A 15121-nucleotide genomic window follows, 5' to 3' on the forward strand; every position below is an offset into this window, starting at 1 on the left:
ACCCCCCCCCCCTTAATATTTCTTGTAGTGCCAGCTTGGTGGTCACATACCCTTTTAAACCTTGCCAGTCTTGGAAGCTTTTTATCTCTCCATCCATTTTGAAAGTCAGCCTTGCTGGATAAAGTATTCTTAGCTGCATGTTCTTCTCATTTAGTGTCCTGAATATGTCTTGCCAGCCCTTTCTGGCTTTCCAGGTTTCTGTGAAGAAGTCTGAGGTTATTCTGATGGACCTTCCACTATACGTAAGAAATCTCTTTCCCTTTGCTCCCCTCAGAAGCTCTTGTTTAAAATTATGATTTGTTAGTCTCACAATTAAGTGCCTTGAGGTCTTTCTAGATTTGTTGATCTTGGTGGGTGTTCTTTCTGCCTTCTGGGCCCCAAACACTTATTCTGTTCCCCAGTTTGGGAAAATTTTCATCCAAAATTTATTGAACTATATCTTCTAGTTTTCTCTCCTTTTTCATCCCCTCAGGGATCCCAATAATTCTGACGTTGGAACATTTCATGGCATCATTTATTTCCCTAATTCTGTTTTCATAGCTTCTAATCTGTTTGTTTCATGCCTCCTTCTGTTCCTTTTTCTCTATTATTTTGTCCTCTAGATCACTAATTCTATCTTCTGCCTCTGTTACCCTAGCTATTAGAGTATTTAGATTAGAATGGATCTCATTGATAGCATTTTTAACTTCTTTCAGATCAGCTCTCACTTCTGCCCTTAGAGATTCTATGTTGTCACTAATGATTTTCTCCAAGCTAACCATTGCCTGGATAATTGTTACCCTGAATTCCCTTTCTGACATACTGTTTATGTCCATATCCAACAGTTCTGATGGAGAGGGCATAGTCTCTGATTTTTTCCTCTGTTTGGTGTTCCTCTTCCTAGTCATTTTGGTGAGAGGTGGTTGAGGGAATGTATATCTGAATATATCAACCACAATGCAGGCAAGGTGCACCCTGGAATGCTTTGGAGCAATCGGAAGCCACCACCAAAAAGAAAGAGAAAGAAGAAAAAAGAAGAAAGAAGAAAGAAAAAAAGAAGAAAGAGAGAGAGAGAGAAAAGAGAAAACCCAGCCAGAATGAGCCCCCAAAGTAAGAATTGTAAGGTATATAAACAAAAATGGACCAAAAAAGACCAACAAAAATCAATGACAAGAAAAAAAAAAAAAAAGAAAGAAAGAAAGAAAGAAAGAAAAAAGAACCCAGCCAAAATGAACTTCAAGGATAAGGTTTATATACTACCAGAACAAAAACAAACACACAGAAACACTGACAGAAGAAAAAGAAGGGAGGGTGGTTATAAATCCTTGATGTGGGAGAGGAAGGTTATTTTGGCTCTTCCTGGGTATATCTTGATATCTTTGTTAAAGGACTCAACTTTCCAGAGATAAAGGGAGATTAAAACTGGTCTATATATAGGGGTAGTATTGATCAGGGGAGAAGACTTACCTTGAAGCTTATATCTATATGTATACTTAAAAAAAGAAAAGAAAAAGAAAAACACAGGTATATGTATGGAAAAAGTTCAAGTTAAAAGGTTATTATGGAATATATTAAACTTCTAGTTGTAATGGTAAGTAGATTAAAAAGATTAAAAGAACAAGAATCATGAGAACAAATTTAAAAAAAAAGTTCTATCTATGAAATATACAGGATTTAGGGCAATACCGGGAGCTTAATATATTGTTTTACCTGGATGTTGGGGTTTTACAGTTTTATTGGGATGCTGTGGTGGTTGTCCTCTAGTTCTTTTGCTTGCCTTCTGGGGGAGGGGTCTGCTGTGTTGCTTTTCAGTCAGTCTTGCTTGGATTGAGTTGCCCTGTCCCCTATCAAGGGGCTGAGCTCTGTGGAAATCGGTTTTTCAGGCTTTTGTTCTCTGAAGGCTTTTGTACTTTGGTGGCTTTTTGCAGCTTTTGGAGGTTTAGTGGAAAGGAAACTGCACCCAGACCTCTGTCTCAGAGAGAAGCCTCAGTTTTTTCCCCTCTGGGTGGTCCATAACACACAGACTCCCCCTGCAAACTGCACTGAGCTGTGCAAACTCCCACAGAGAGAGCACATCCCCAGCCACTGTCTCAGGGGTTGCCCAAAGCGCCTGCTTGTCTCTATACCCCCGTGCCACTAAAACCACAAGCTTCCTGATCCAGGAAGCCCGCTTCCAGTAGTTGCCCTTGTTGGGACTGCTGTCGGGGGTCCATACCCACACAGCGTACTCAGACCCTGTTGTTGTGACGCTTCTCCCAGGCGTAGGCTGGGAGCGTCCAGACCCTCAGCAGGTGGCAGAAGGACAGGGTCCTAAAGAGCGCCATCTGCTGCCCACACCAAGCTCTCTCAGGCACAGGTGGGAGCACCCAGCGGTCACGCAAGGGTACACAGAGCGCAGAAGGCTGTGGACCTAGAGGGTGCTAGCCAGCACCCACACCAGCCTCTCTCATGCACGGGAAGGACTGCTTCAGCTTAGCAGTGGTGCAAGCAGTGGAAAGTTGGGGGCTCAGGGATCATGGACTGGAGGCTCCACCCCACTCTCTGGCATAGATCATTACCAGCAGTGGCTGTCCTGGGTCAGTGGTCTTGGGCCCGTGCCCGTGACTACCCAATTCCACCAGTTGCCCCTTAAGATCTTTTGCTCTTTTTGAGTGCTTTTAACCAGACTCCAAGTTAATGCTGGTCCCCAAGCACAGGGCACTTTTGTATTGGGGTATTACTTCTCAATGGGTCACTTCTGGTGGTTCCCTCCCCGTTCAGTTAATCCTCCTATATCAGCCAGATTATTCCCACTTCACTTTACCTCTCCACTGATGTCTTCTGCCCCTGTAGAGATCCAGAAGTGTATAATCTTACATCTCAGGCTGATTTCATGGGTGTTCAGAGTGTTCTGTAGATAATTACCTCACTTTAGGGGACCGGTTGAAATAGGGTCTCCTACTTCTCTGCCATCATGTCCCTCCTTCACAATTATACTTTAATTGTGACTTTATACTTAACCTTAATCATTTGATGTCTTTGGTATCTACTGCACATGGAGATACAGAATTATGGAGCAGCTGAGGAGGTTTCTTAAATTTCATGTTGTTGGAATTAAAATCTGGATTCTAGTACTTACTACTTGTGTGAAATCAGGCAAATTGCCTCTCTCTCTATCCTAAGTTTATTTGTAAAATAGGAGTGATCTAATAAATTTGATTAGTTACTGAACAATTAAATGAGATTAAACCTTTGAATGCAACATTCCCCAAATAAGTGACATTCTTTTTGTGGTCAATGGATGTTGCCTATTATTCTTACTTAGAGACAAGGTGTGGATGAAAAAATGCTAAAAACTATTTTTCACTAATGTTTTTTATCCCACTAGATTAGTTCCTTGGGGCACTTGGGTGGGTCAGTGGGTTAAGCCTCTGCCTTCAGCTCAGGTCATGATCTCAGGGTCCTGGGATCAAGCCCCACATCAGGCTCTCAGCAGGGAGCCTGCTTCCCCCCCTCTCTCTGCCTGCCTCTCTGCCTACCTGTGACCTCTCTCTCTATCAAATAAATAAATAAAATCTTAACAAAAAAAAAGAGAGAGATGCAACTTGACTTTTTAAGACTTCAGAATACTATAAGTGAATTTCACAGAAATTGTTGATTGACTTGACCTGCCAGTGGGATTCTGAGTTGTCTTGGAGGTGGTGGTGGTGGTGGTGGTGGTGATGTTTAACTCTTGGGTTGCATTGGTGTGAGTGTGTCCCTTCAACCTAGGTCATCAGAAATGTATAATATGACCCTCCCATTAATAAATCTTAGCCATTCAAAAGAACAGAAGGTGAAATTAATAAAAGACTTTTTTAGACACCTTGCAGCTGCATCTCATGAGCACCTCTGCCTACTACACCTAGCTCTTCGTCCTCCTCAAGAGTCTGGTCTACTTCACCATCATCACTGTCCATCTGCTTGGGACACCAGCAATCTATGGCAGTGGGAAGATTTCCTAGCACATGGTGGCACCAAGGGTCCACTTTTCCCCATTGACTACTGTTGCTAAAAGTGTCTGCTGAGCATCTAGTGGTGCTTTCTTACTGGATTTGCCTTATTTCCATTTACATGTATCTCTTCCTATTGTGTCAGTATTGCAAAATAGGTTAACAAATCACTGGGCAAACAGAAGCTCTCAGTCTGCAGCAAGAACAAATGCTACCATGACTCAGGGGTGGGGCCAGGGGGCATCCACAGGGACTTCAGCACCCCTCTCTCCTTAATGTCCACCAGTTCCTCAACTACCCAGTCTCCGTACCTCTGAGAACAACCAGGATGCAGCTTCTAGTCATGTCCCATGGGGCTCTTTAACCAGATAACTGCCTGGAGGCCTTTTATTCTACACATCCAGAAGCTGCAATCTTTGCTACCTGAATTGTATACTGTTTTTCATAATAGCTACAATAAAACAACCAAAAATCTCCTTTTGCCTCTGTGTTCTCCATTTGGTGCAATCTAATTGAAAGTCCACAGTAACGGACAGCATGGCAACTGAGCTTTCCAATTAAGCAGTGTTTGTTATAATGGTCACTTCCACATTTCTAATTATTGCCCTGAGACAATCCTTATGATGCCTTCTTTGGGGCCCTAGCTCCACAGCCAGTGAAGGTGCCCAGGTTACATCTACTTCAAAGTCAGCAGATCCAGACTCATTTGGTTGAAACCGATCCAGTGGTGACAGTATAACCTGTCGCATGACTGGCAGGTGTGCTCAGACCTGTCCCAGTGCGTCACGAGCACCAGGTTCCTGATCTCACAAGAACCTCATGAGAGCTGCACTAACACTGGAAAGGTAGGGTGGAGGAGGGGTTAAGTGCTTGGACTCTGAACCCCAAGTGCCTGGGTTTAAATCTTGGGTCTATAGCTATTTGAACTCTCTGTGTCATAGTTTTCTCATTTGTAAAATGATGATACAGTGTGAGTGACCTGTCTCCTGGAGTTGTGTGGATGAGATGAGTTACTTATGTTGGATACATGCAAGTCCTCAACAGCATTAGTGTCCATTGCTGGAAGCTCTACTTTAGTAATAATACGTAGTGCACTCATTCACACACACTACCAAGTATGACACTCATTTTTATGTGTGTTTATATTTCTACAAACATGGGTTTAAAACAAAATGTTCAGTGTCTGGTAAGTTGTTGAAAAATTAGTGATTGTATATTTTTCTATTTTTGCTAATGAATGCATTTAAAGTTGAAACTTTCATATATTAGAAATAAAACAATGTCTTATTTAAAATTGGGAAAGATTTTCTATTTATTTATAATCAGCTTCAGTTTCTGTGAAACAGGTTCTTTTGGAAACCAAGGAAATGTTCCCATGTGGTAACAATGTAAGACCGATCAGATATAAGGAAGAAGAAATTTAATTTCGATCTACTCCTTGAGTCTCAAGAATTTGATCAGATCTCTTTAGAACAAATGCCTGGACCTACTTAGAGATCTGGAACTGTTTCTGCACGTAGAAAGCACGGAGACACAGAGGGGAAAACTAGCAAATGACCTAAAGCCATGTGGGCTCAGAAGGTGTCAAATTCCATTTTCAGGGCCTTTATCTAGATTCCTTAGCACAGATTATGTGATGCAATTGAGCTAATCTTCATTTTAAGTCTTCCCATGACTCAAGAGGTGACAAACCACCTTTTCCTCGGCATTGTGACTGGTTCACTTCAGCTGTCTGATCCCACATAACACCTTCAGCCAATTGTCTGACAGAGAATTGTGCTCCCTCCTTCTTTCCATTGAAGACATAGAGAAGGAGACCAACACGCAAACCTGCAGACTCCCTTTATATCTTTCAAAGTTCATACAAGAAAAGGTGCTAATTTTCCAAATCTTTATGATAACAAAACTCAACCCATTCCTTTACAAGGAAAAGTGCTAACATTGTAAATGTGGGTGCCTCCGATGTCTTTCTTTCTTTCTACTTCTCCTCCCTTCCTTCCACAGCTATCCTCTACTCTGTGCCGTTGCCGCACTAGGTGCTGGAGAAAGAAAGTCAGGAGAAGGTCAGCAGCCCCCAGACACCCTCTCCTCCACCAGGGGCCCATCAGCACTGGATCTGTCCCAGGGCAGCAGGAGCCCAGATGTCCTGTTTCATTTGTAGGCACAGGCCGAATGAGCCCACGATGTTTTAGAATCAAATCTTACGTTCTAGGAAACTTGCTCCAGTAATAGTTTTAATTTTAATAACTTCCTAACTTGAATGTTCAGACAATGAAAATATAATACAGTAAAGTCAGTTGCTTTCAACACTTCTTCTCTGCCTGCTACTCACCTGCATTTTGTCTTGAACAAAGCACAACACCCTGACACTGTTCTAGCTCAGCTCCAGGATCCAACGAAATGGTAATGCTGACAACCACCACTAGGTGGGGGTAAAAATCAGAGGCAGAAAGACAACCATAGATTCAGAATTGGAAGCCGGATGAAGAATGTCTACGTGGCATTCTTCCTGTTATTATCATCCTGCTCCTCTGAACTTCTAATTGAATAAATACATTACTACTGAGAAATTATTATTCTTGGAAAAATGAAAGCTATACAAAAGCATGAAGTAAAATGTGAACTTTTTTCCAAAAGTGTAAGTCCTATGACATACAAAAAATCTCCATGAAAATAACCTCATAATGAGTTAGGCAAAAGTTTAATAGTCCTTTGAGTTTCTGCTGGTTGAGAAAGAGTTTGTGTTAAGTCACATCTGGATTTCCTCTGACTCTGCTTTCATGGTTTAACCTGCTTTTAGATCCAATATCAAGAGTCCAGAATATCAAGTTACTTGGAGTTCGCCTGACTCACGGTCACATTGCTGTGCCTCCGATCACTCTCATGAGTCTTTCTGCCTGGAACCTGCTGCACTAGTGTGTGTGTGTGTGTGTGTGTGTGTGTGTGTGTTTCACTACTTACTGAGCTCAATGCTGGGAATAATATAACACAGTCTCTAACTCAGTTTACTATCCCAGTGGTGGAAACAGGCCAGGTCAGTGCTGAGGGCAGTGCAGCCAGCACACATGACAACGTTGGGGAGAGTTCCTAAGGAAATGCAGAGAAAACCCTCCCAGCAGCCAGGGGGTGGGGGTGGGGTGGGAGAAGGCTTCTCTCCTGGGAGTGGAGAGTAGAATTGCAGAGCAACAGTGTGAAGGATGGAGAAAGCATGCTGCCTAATGGCCTGAAGGTTTAGGCTCACAAGGTCTTCAACAAAGTTCAGAAGAGAACATAAGGAGATGCTATGGGGAAGTTGGACAACTGTAAGTGAGGTCAAATGGTGCTTATTGCCAGGCTAAGTACCCATCACTTCCCTTATCCTTTCTACCACTGAAGGATTTTGAACAGGAGAAGATGGGATCAATGTTACATTTCCATAAATACTGAGAGCCACCACATGGATTAGCTGTGAGCATAGACTCTAGCACTGAGCGAGGATCCAAATCCTAGCTCCACCTCTCACTCTTTTTTTTTTTTTTTAAGATTTTAGTTATTTATTTATTTGACAGAGAGAGAGAGAGAGACACAGCAAGAGAGGGAACCCAAGCAGGGGGAGTGGGAGAGGTAGAAGCATGCTTCCTGCTGAGAAGGGAGCAGGGAGCCTGATGTGGGGCTTGATCCCAGAGCCCTGGGATCATGACCCCGCCAAAGGCAGACACTTAACGCCTGAGCCACACAGGCAAACTCCACCTCTCACTCTTTGTATGGTCTTGCACAAATTATCCCCTTCCCTGTGCCTCAATCTGCTCATCTCTGAAATAGGCTGATGAGACTTTCACCTCCTAGAGTGGATTGAGGAACTCGTGGAACAATGCAGTGTTCTATGTCCCATGGTGCTCTGGTGGGGCGGGGAGAGGCTGACTGAGGCAGGGAGACAGGAGCTGGTGCAAGAACCACAGCAGGAAGAGCTGAATGGAAGGTGGGGGAGACAGGATGTGGAACAAAGCAGGAGACACAGGAGGCAGGAACACAGAGGATGTAAATGGCAGGGGGAGCAATGGGATGGGGGCCCTGAGAAAGGGCAGCTTCCCAGGGCGGCTCTGGTCTCTGTCATGGGCAACCTGGAGGACAGCGCTCCCTCCTCACACAGGGGGTGCTGGAGGATGGTCAGGTGAGGGGATGACAGGGAATAAGAGAGCATCAAGACCCTTCCCCTGCTCTGCTCTGTCTTCTGAGATGCAGATCGCACGTCACAGGGTCTGTGGCCCTCAGTTATATTATTTTACATTCTGGGTCTCATCATGGCTCCCACAGCAAGACCCAGTCTCTGTTACTCTCGTATCCTCAATGCCTGCTGTGTTCAATGTCTGTTCAGTGTTCTGAGAGTAGAAGGAGGGAAGGAGAAGGAAGGAAGGCTGAGCTTTGTATGATAGAGGAAAACACAGATGATATTCTCATTTTTTACCAGCTCAGATTCAGAACCAGGATAGAACACAGCAAAAAGAGGTATTTTGAAAATCTTTCAACCAAAAACTGCTTTGCTAATAAACCATGAGCCAGTGCTATAAGGACAGATTCCAAGTAGTTTTTAAAATTGCCTATTACTGATGGAAATCTTTGACTCGGTACTTATGGCATCTTTCCCTGGGGAATACTTCCTCCCTGCAGAAATCAACAACATCATTATAAACAAAACACTTGGGGCACCTGGGTATCTCAGTCAGTTAAGCATCTGCCTTTGGCTCAGGTCTTGATCCCGGGTCCTGGGATTGAACCCAAGTCAGGTTACCTGCTCAGTAGGGAGTCTGCTTCTCCCTTTCCTCCCGTCCTCCTGCTGCTCATTGTTTCTCGGTTCTCTCTCTGTCTCTCTCTTTCTCTAACAAATAAATACACAAAATCTTAAAAGGAGAAGGAAAGAAAACAAAACACAAAACGAATAAAAAATCCGAGTTAGGTCGGGCTCTTGGCCTATGGTATGTGTTTTTTTAGAGAAATGGCCATGTAAAGCATAATAAAAGAATAGCCTTTTATAAATGGACAAAGTGTTATTAAGATGGTAAAGAAATATTCATTTACTAAAATGCTATGCACTCCAAAGAAGGAAATTACAAGAGGACAGAAACAGGGAGGAAGCTTGATGTGGGAGCTCAGCACACTTACACACTATGAGAGGGACCATCACACAGAGGCTCAGGGACCCAGGGGACGTGACACTGGGAGAAGCTGGAGGAAGCTATAAACTGTGGTCTGTGTGCTATAACCATGAAAATACAGGCTGTTGTAAATTGTTTCATTCATCCTGTGTTCTTGAATTTGGTTGCATCACATAGCATTCAAGCCTCAGTCACATTAAAGAATGAAATGGTTTCATTCAAGCTCAATTAGATGTTGACACACAATTACAGAAGCAACTTCCATTAGCGCTCTCTGCCACGCTCCAGGACAGGCTTTCGAAGAACTGAGGGTGCATGATAGAAGACCTATCTTCATCTGTTCTGGTGTTTGACAATTACTCTTGAACAACAATTCTATTCTTGTAGATTTCTGCCCTGTAAATGATATAACCCAAAATAAAACCATTTGCAAGGTTATTTTTCCTCCACTCTTCCTTAACGTGCTCTAGGACATGAGACCTTCTTTTCCTATTAAGCAGGGCAAACTGAGCCAGATGCTGACAGAGCGTAACCACAGCATGTGTGGAAATGGCCTGGGTCTCTGCATTGAGTCTTGATCATGTCACCAACAAGAGGGCAGGGGTGGCCCTTGGGCTTCTACTCAGGCCATCATGCAGAGAAGAATTCCAGCCCAGTAATGAACCATGGAGCTTAGTCCTTCGTGGGGCTTCCAAGTCCATGTCTGGGGGTCTCAAAGCCCACATGTGATGAGAACCCCCTGGCACGCTCAGGATCCCACAGCACTAGGAATCCCTCTGTCCCTCACGGGAGGAGGGTGGGGGAATCCTGAGTGATTGAGCATTTGTCTGTCTGGCTGTCTGCCTCCTCCAACCCTCCATGTTCCTCCCTCACCCACCATTCATCCCCTCCAGGCACCACCTGTGCTGATGGTGGCCCTGCAAAGCCACTGCCTGCTCTATGGAAGCCACGGGAGACTCTGGAGGGTCACTGACTCTTAGAGTTGCTGTCTCAGCTCAGCCTGACTGGTTTCCATCTCTCTGTCCCTGAGGAACAGGGCTGTTCAGAAACACAGAGCACTTGGTGTCCTAGGACTGGGATCACAGGGACAGAGAGGTGCTGGCTGTTTCAGGTGTTGGAATGTCCTTTCCCCCAGGGCTCACACTGTCTTCTAGGGAAGCCTGGCCTGACAGCTGGAGAGAGGAGCCACGTTCTCTCCCCATTCTGTCCTCCACCTGCCCTGGATTTCTGCTAGGCCCACTGAAGGATGGAGACCAGAGACCCACCTCACCCCCTGAGTACAGCTCCATTCCAATCAGGACTTCCAGGGTCCTGAAACTCCTGAAGTTCCTGAGGCTAGGGACTGAGTTCTAGCTCAGTCTCTAGTCTCTCTCAGGAGCCTAACCTGGGGAGACATGTTCTGATTCCTCTTCTGCCTCTTGAGGTGACACTTTGAGATCCAGAAACCATGTCTCAGTCCAGGCGAGAAGGAACGGAATGATGGGAGCACCCAGCCGAAAGCCCCTTGAGAGAAAAGCTGTAAGGACAGACGTGACCAGGAGAGGGAAATGCAGTTTCCAGGAGCTCACACTGGAAAACGAAGCTTCACTATTATAGACGGTGATGGTACAGAACATGTGGGAGGCTGGACCTGTGAGAGGACAACCTTTGGGAATCAAATGCACTGGGCATTGCTGTCGTCAGCTGACAGACACATAATCCAGCACCATTCAAATTAGAAGGGAAGGCAGCTGCTCCCAAAAGACACCTGCCTGAGCCAGAAGCTCCTAATGCCTGGAAATGCTCTGCCGTCCCGGCTCCTGCCCACATCACTCTGTCTCCAGCCCCTGAACAAACACTGGGCCAACGTGGGCTTCTCCGTGGTGCCCCATCCCTCCCTGGCTGCTGGTGCTTTCCCTCCTCCCAGGGTCTAGCGGGCTAGTGTGTTGGCAAACTAAGTTTTGTCCCCCACAAGGTGCAACAGGCAAAGGCAGTCTCCCCACAGAAGGGAGCCCTGAAATGTAGAGGCAGGGCTCCCCCTAGTGGTTGGGGGCCCAGAGATCATCACACAGGACCTGGTCCTTGTCCCTCCATCCCCCAACTTGGATTCCTAGTAACAGGACGGCAGCCCAGAATGATACCAACAGTAGCCTGACTGACAGCATGGGGGTCAGGGGACATTGGGTGAGAAGCCCTGTAAATATTAACATAGCTGCAGGGTGAATGTTGGTTAGCAAATCACCACACACACACACAAACACACACACGCACACCCTGCAGCCAAAGTGAGCTTCCTGGAAGAGGAGGCATTTTACATTCTGATACTCATTATGTTTACAGGCTGACACCAAGTGCAATGTAGTACCAGCCTCCCTTTTGCTGATTTTCCTCTGTGCAGATGAGGAGCTGAGAAACTGCGGCAGGAGCACTGACTTCAGGGCTCACAAGCAGGAAAAGGGGGCCCCCGGCCACAGTGCAGGCAGCCTGGTTCTGCTGTGTGCTGTAGCCTCTGCAAGCCAGTCTCCACTTTGCTGCCCCTAAAGCACATGGAGAACCTTGTCTCTGAGGGAGATGCTTCATGGATACCAGGTATAAACAGAGACCGTCAGCTTGCTCATCATCAGACAGGAACCCATTACCTCTTCAAACAATGGGATGCTGTGTGGGAGCCATCAGGCCAGTAAAAACTTGAGATAACACAGCATGGGCAGTGTTTATGGAGAACATGTCTGTGTATTTCCTGGGACCAGCCTCCCTGGGATGCTTACTCCCAGCGTGCAGAGCCGCTGAGCTGTCGGGGACGGCTTTGCTGCTGACAGCCAGTCTGGACAACAGTAAGGGTGTCTGTCCCTGTCGGTGTATGAATTAATGCAGTGGTGGCACCGGTGGCACCAGAAGCAGCGCCGAGGACCAGTGAACTGGGGGACAGACAGATGGACAGACATGGATTGACAGGAATGCTGTACCTTTATGTAAACATAAGTATGCATATTCACAAGCAAATCTCTGTCGTTTTCACAGGTACATACAACACCAAGCCTATTAGTTAATCCTCTCATTTGAGGATGGGAAATAGGGGCCTTACAAGGAAGATCAGCTTAGAAAAATCTACAAGCATACTGAGTATATACAATCGGAAAAACAGGTTTCCTACGAAGTATTTCTGGGCACCTCCACTCACTAAGCTGAGTTTTTGCTGTAATAGCCTGCGCTTACCTGGGCTCCAATACAAACTGTAAGGTATATGTAATGCCTGAAATGGCCAGCAGGGGGAGCGAGAAGGCCATGTAAGGAACAAGATACCAACGTTTTTGCGCTGGAAGCTTATGACTGAAAACATGGGAAATGGAGCAAGATCACAACGTGCATTCAAAGCAACAGCTCAGTGAGGACAGAAATTAATCCCTGAATCAGAAACAGCCACGCAGGTTATGTAGGCCACAGCCTGCGAAAGTCTGGCCGACCTGAGGTTCTTGTGCTTTGTCTTAGCTGGGCAATCTCGAGTAAGTTACTCAACCTCCCTAAGCCTCAGTCTCATCAGCAGAATGGGATGAATAACACCTGCTTTATGCTTTCAGGGAAGGAATCCATACATATAATGTTGGACATTCGATAAAGTGTATTTGTGATTATTCAGTGGATCAGTGATTTCTTTTATGACCTTTAAAAAATTAGTCTCGTTTCTGGGCTCCCCTGGAATCTTCTGGAAACTGTACTGGCCCAGCCCTGCCACAGCACTAGCAGGAGATGGGGCTGCTTTCTGGGAAGTTGGGGGTGACACCGAGGAGCACTGGTCCCAGGAGCAGGAACTGGGCCCTGGTCTGGCTTCCTCTCCCCTCCTCTGCCAACCCCTCTTTCACTCCAGTGCATTGAGTCATGATTTGCATAAAGTCATGTTCCCATCCATGTCTCAGCCCAGACTGACTGCATGAAATTTCTGTTCACTGACAGTTTCTTCCCATCCTCAATGCAAGGAGCACACGATGCAAGTCAGTTTTGTTAACACTCTTGTACAAAACTTTTAAACATACACAGGTTACATTATTGCATGCATATATATCAAACATACAGCATCTTCCAGGCGTTTCTCCAAGTGCTCTTGATACAGAGGTATGTGCCCTCACAGAGCTCATTAAGAACACAATAGACCAGCCACCCTGTGGTCAGAAAACAATATGTATAGAGTGACCCATGAAATTGTAGGACATTCATGATAAACAGACTGTCTCTCATACTGTTCCCAGATGGCACATCACAGCCAGCTGAAATAGAATAATAAGCACTAGTGTGTGTGTGATGACCTTGTCCCTGAGACAATAATGCTGGCGACAGTTCTTCTGTCACCGCCATCATCATTCGGATGTTTTGATATATAACAGGTGCAATCATCAGGGGAAGCCGAAGGAATAAATGTACATTTCTGAGCTTGGACCCATCCTGTCACCACAATGAGCACAGACACAGACCCATAGGCCTGCATCCCACAGGCCCCAGGAGACTTGACATGAGGACCCAAGAGAAGAAAGGGACGAGGGATGGAAGAGGCTCATATGAAGAGAGCGCTGAGAGCAGCGGACAGTGGTCACCAGAAGAGAGAGAAATGACACAGATGGAATGACATAGAATTTAAAGTATCTGCTGTGACCACAGACAGAGAGGTAGAGAGAGAGAGATAGGAAGTAAAATAGGTAAGAGAGATGTCAGTAGATGAAGGAACTAGGGAGTAGAGATGGGCGGACAGATGTCAGGAGATAGAAGTATAGAGACAGATGAGAGACACAGAGAAAGAGAGAGATCAGGAGGAGACAGAGGAGAGGGAGAGAGAAAGAAAGCAGGAGAAGGAGACCCAGCTAGAACGGGAGATGGAGAGAAAATGGTGCAGAGGGACAGAAAGCAATAGGACAGAAGACAAAGAAAGAGCTTGGATACAGCCATGGGGACAGAGGGAGGTGAGGAGGGGGTGCAGTAGGGGCAGGGGCACAGAAAGGCAGTGGGAGCAGCGCCAGTGCCAGTGAGGAAGCTGGGGACCCCATGGGACATGTGTCTGGATCCAGTGTCTCATTAAGGGGTGCATGGGGGCCATTTCCTAATTCTAAATTCTCTCTGATTCTTCCTGCACTTCGTGGTGGTAATAATTCCATAGAGAAGAGCTGTCATGCATAAGCTCTGTGCAGCCTGAAATATAGTCTGTATGGAAGCGGGCAGGGAAGTGGCTGATTCTTTTACTATTGTGTTATTTCTGTTTTCAGTCGTTTCTCAACTGGGCCCTGGTACTTGGAATAAGAAATGGTATTTGATGCCACTACATAAATGCCAGGAGTGCTCACTTCTGGATTATTATTGTTTTCTTTTCTTTTTCTTTTTTTCCGGTGGGTAACTAAAAACGAGTATTTTTTTTTTAGAGGAAATAGACTCAAATTATAGACCATAGAGTTTTTACTAAACGTGAAAAATTATATACTTGCATTTTTCCCTTACACTGAAATGTTGTTTTCTAATACTATCAACATGAATTTATAAAAATACAAGTAAACAACTGTATAATCACCACTACTGACACAAGGGCCAGAGGGTGAAATTTAAGATTTTTTCACTCCTTCTTTCTCTCCCTGCAACGTTTCTAGGGTCCTCTGTGCTCCATGAATAAGGTCTAGTGTCAACAGTGCACAATTTTCAGTGCTGAAGTCTATGATTTCCTTTAACACTCTGATGGAGAAGATTGCTGTTATGTCTGTTTTATTTTAAGAATTTTCCTTGAAGCACCTAGGTGGTTCAGTCTGTTAAGCATCCGACTCCTGGTCTATGCTCAGGTCATGATCTCAGGGTCCTGGAACAGAGCCTCGTGTCTGGCTCTGCCCACAGTGCAGTCTGCCAGAGATTTCTTTCTTCCTCCCTCTCCCTCTGCTCCTCCCCCGGTTTGTGGTGTCTCTCTTTCTCTCTGAAATAAATTCATTTTTTTAAAAAGGACTTTCTTCCGTGGTCATAGGGAAGCTCTATTTTTAATTTCTTGAGGAATCTCCACACTGTTCTCCAAAGTGGCTGCACCAACTTGCTTTCCCA

At 45.3% G+C, this 15121-nt stretch overlaps 1 pseudogene; it reads left to right on the forward strand.

The window, feature by feature from the left end:
• The window catches only part of LOC111155233, a 16590-nt pseudogene extending 12628 nt beyond the window's left edge, over nucleotides 1-3962 (forward strand).
• The last annotated feature ends 11159 nt before the right edge of the window (nucleotides 3963-15121 follow it).

The sequence above is a fragment of the Enhydra lutris genome, unplaced genomic scaffold (genome assembly GCF_002288905.1).
Source record: "Enhydra lutris kenyoni isolate GAN:26980312 unplaced genomic scaffold, ASM228890v2 scaffoldscaffold40, whole genome shotgun sequence".
NCBI classification, from domain to species: domain Eukaryota; kingdom Metazoa; phylum Chordata; class Mammalia; order Carnivora; family Mustelidae; genus Enhydra; species Enhydra lutris.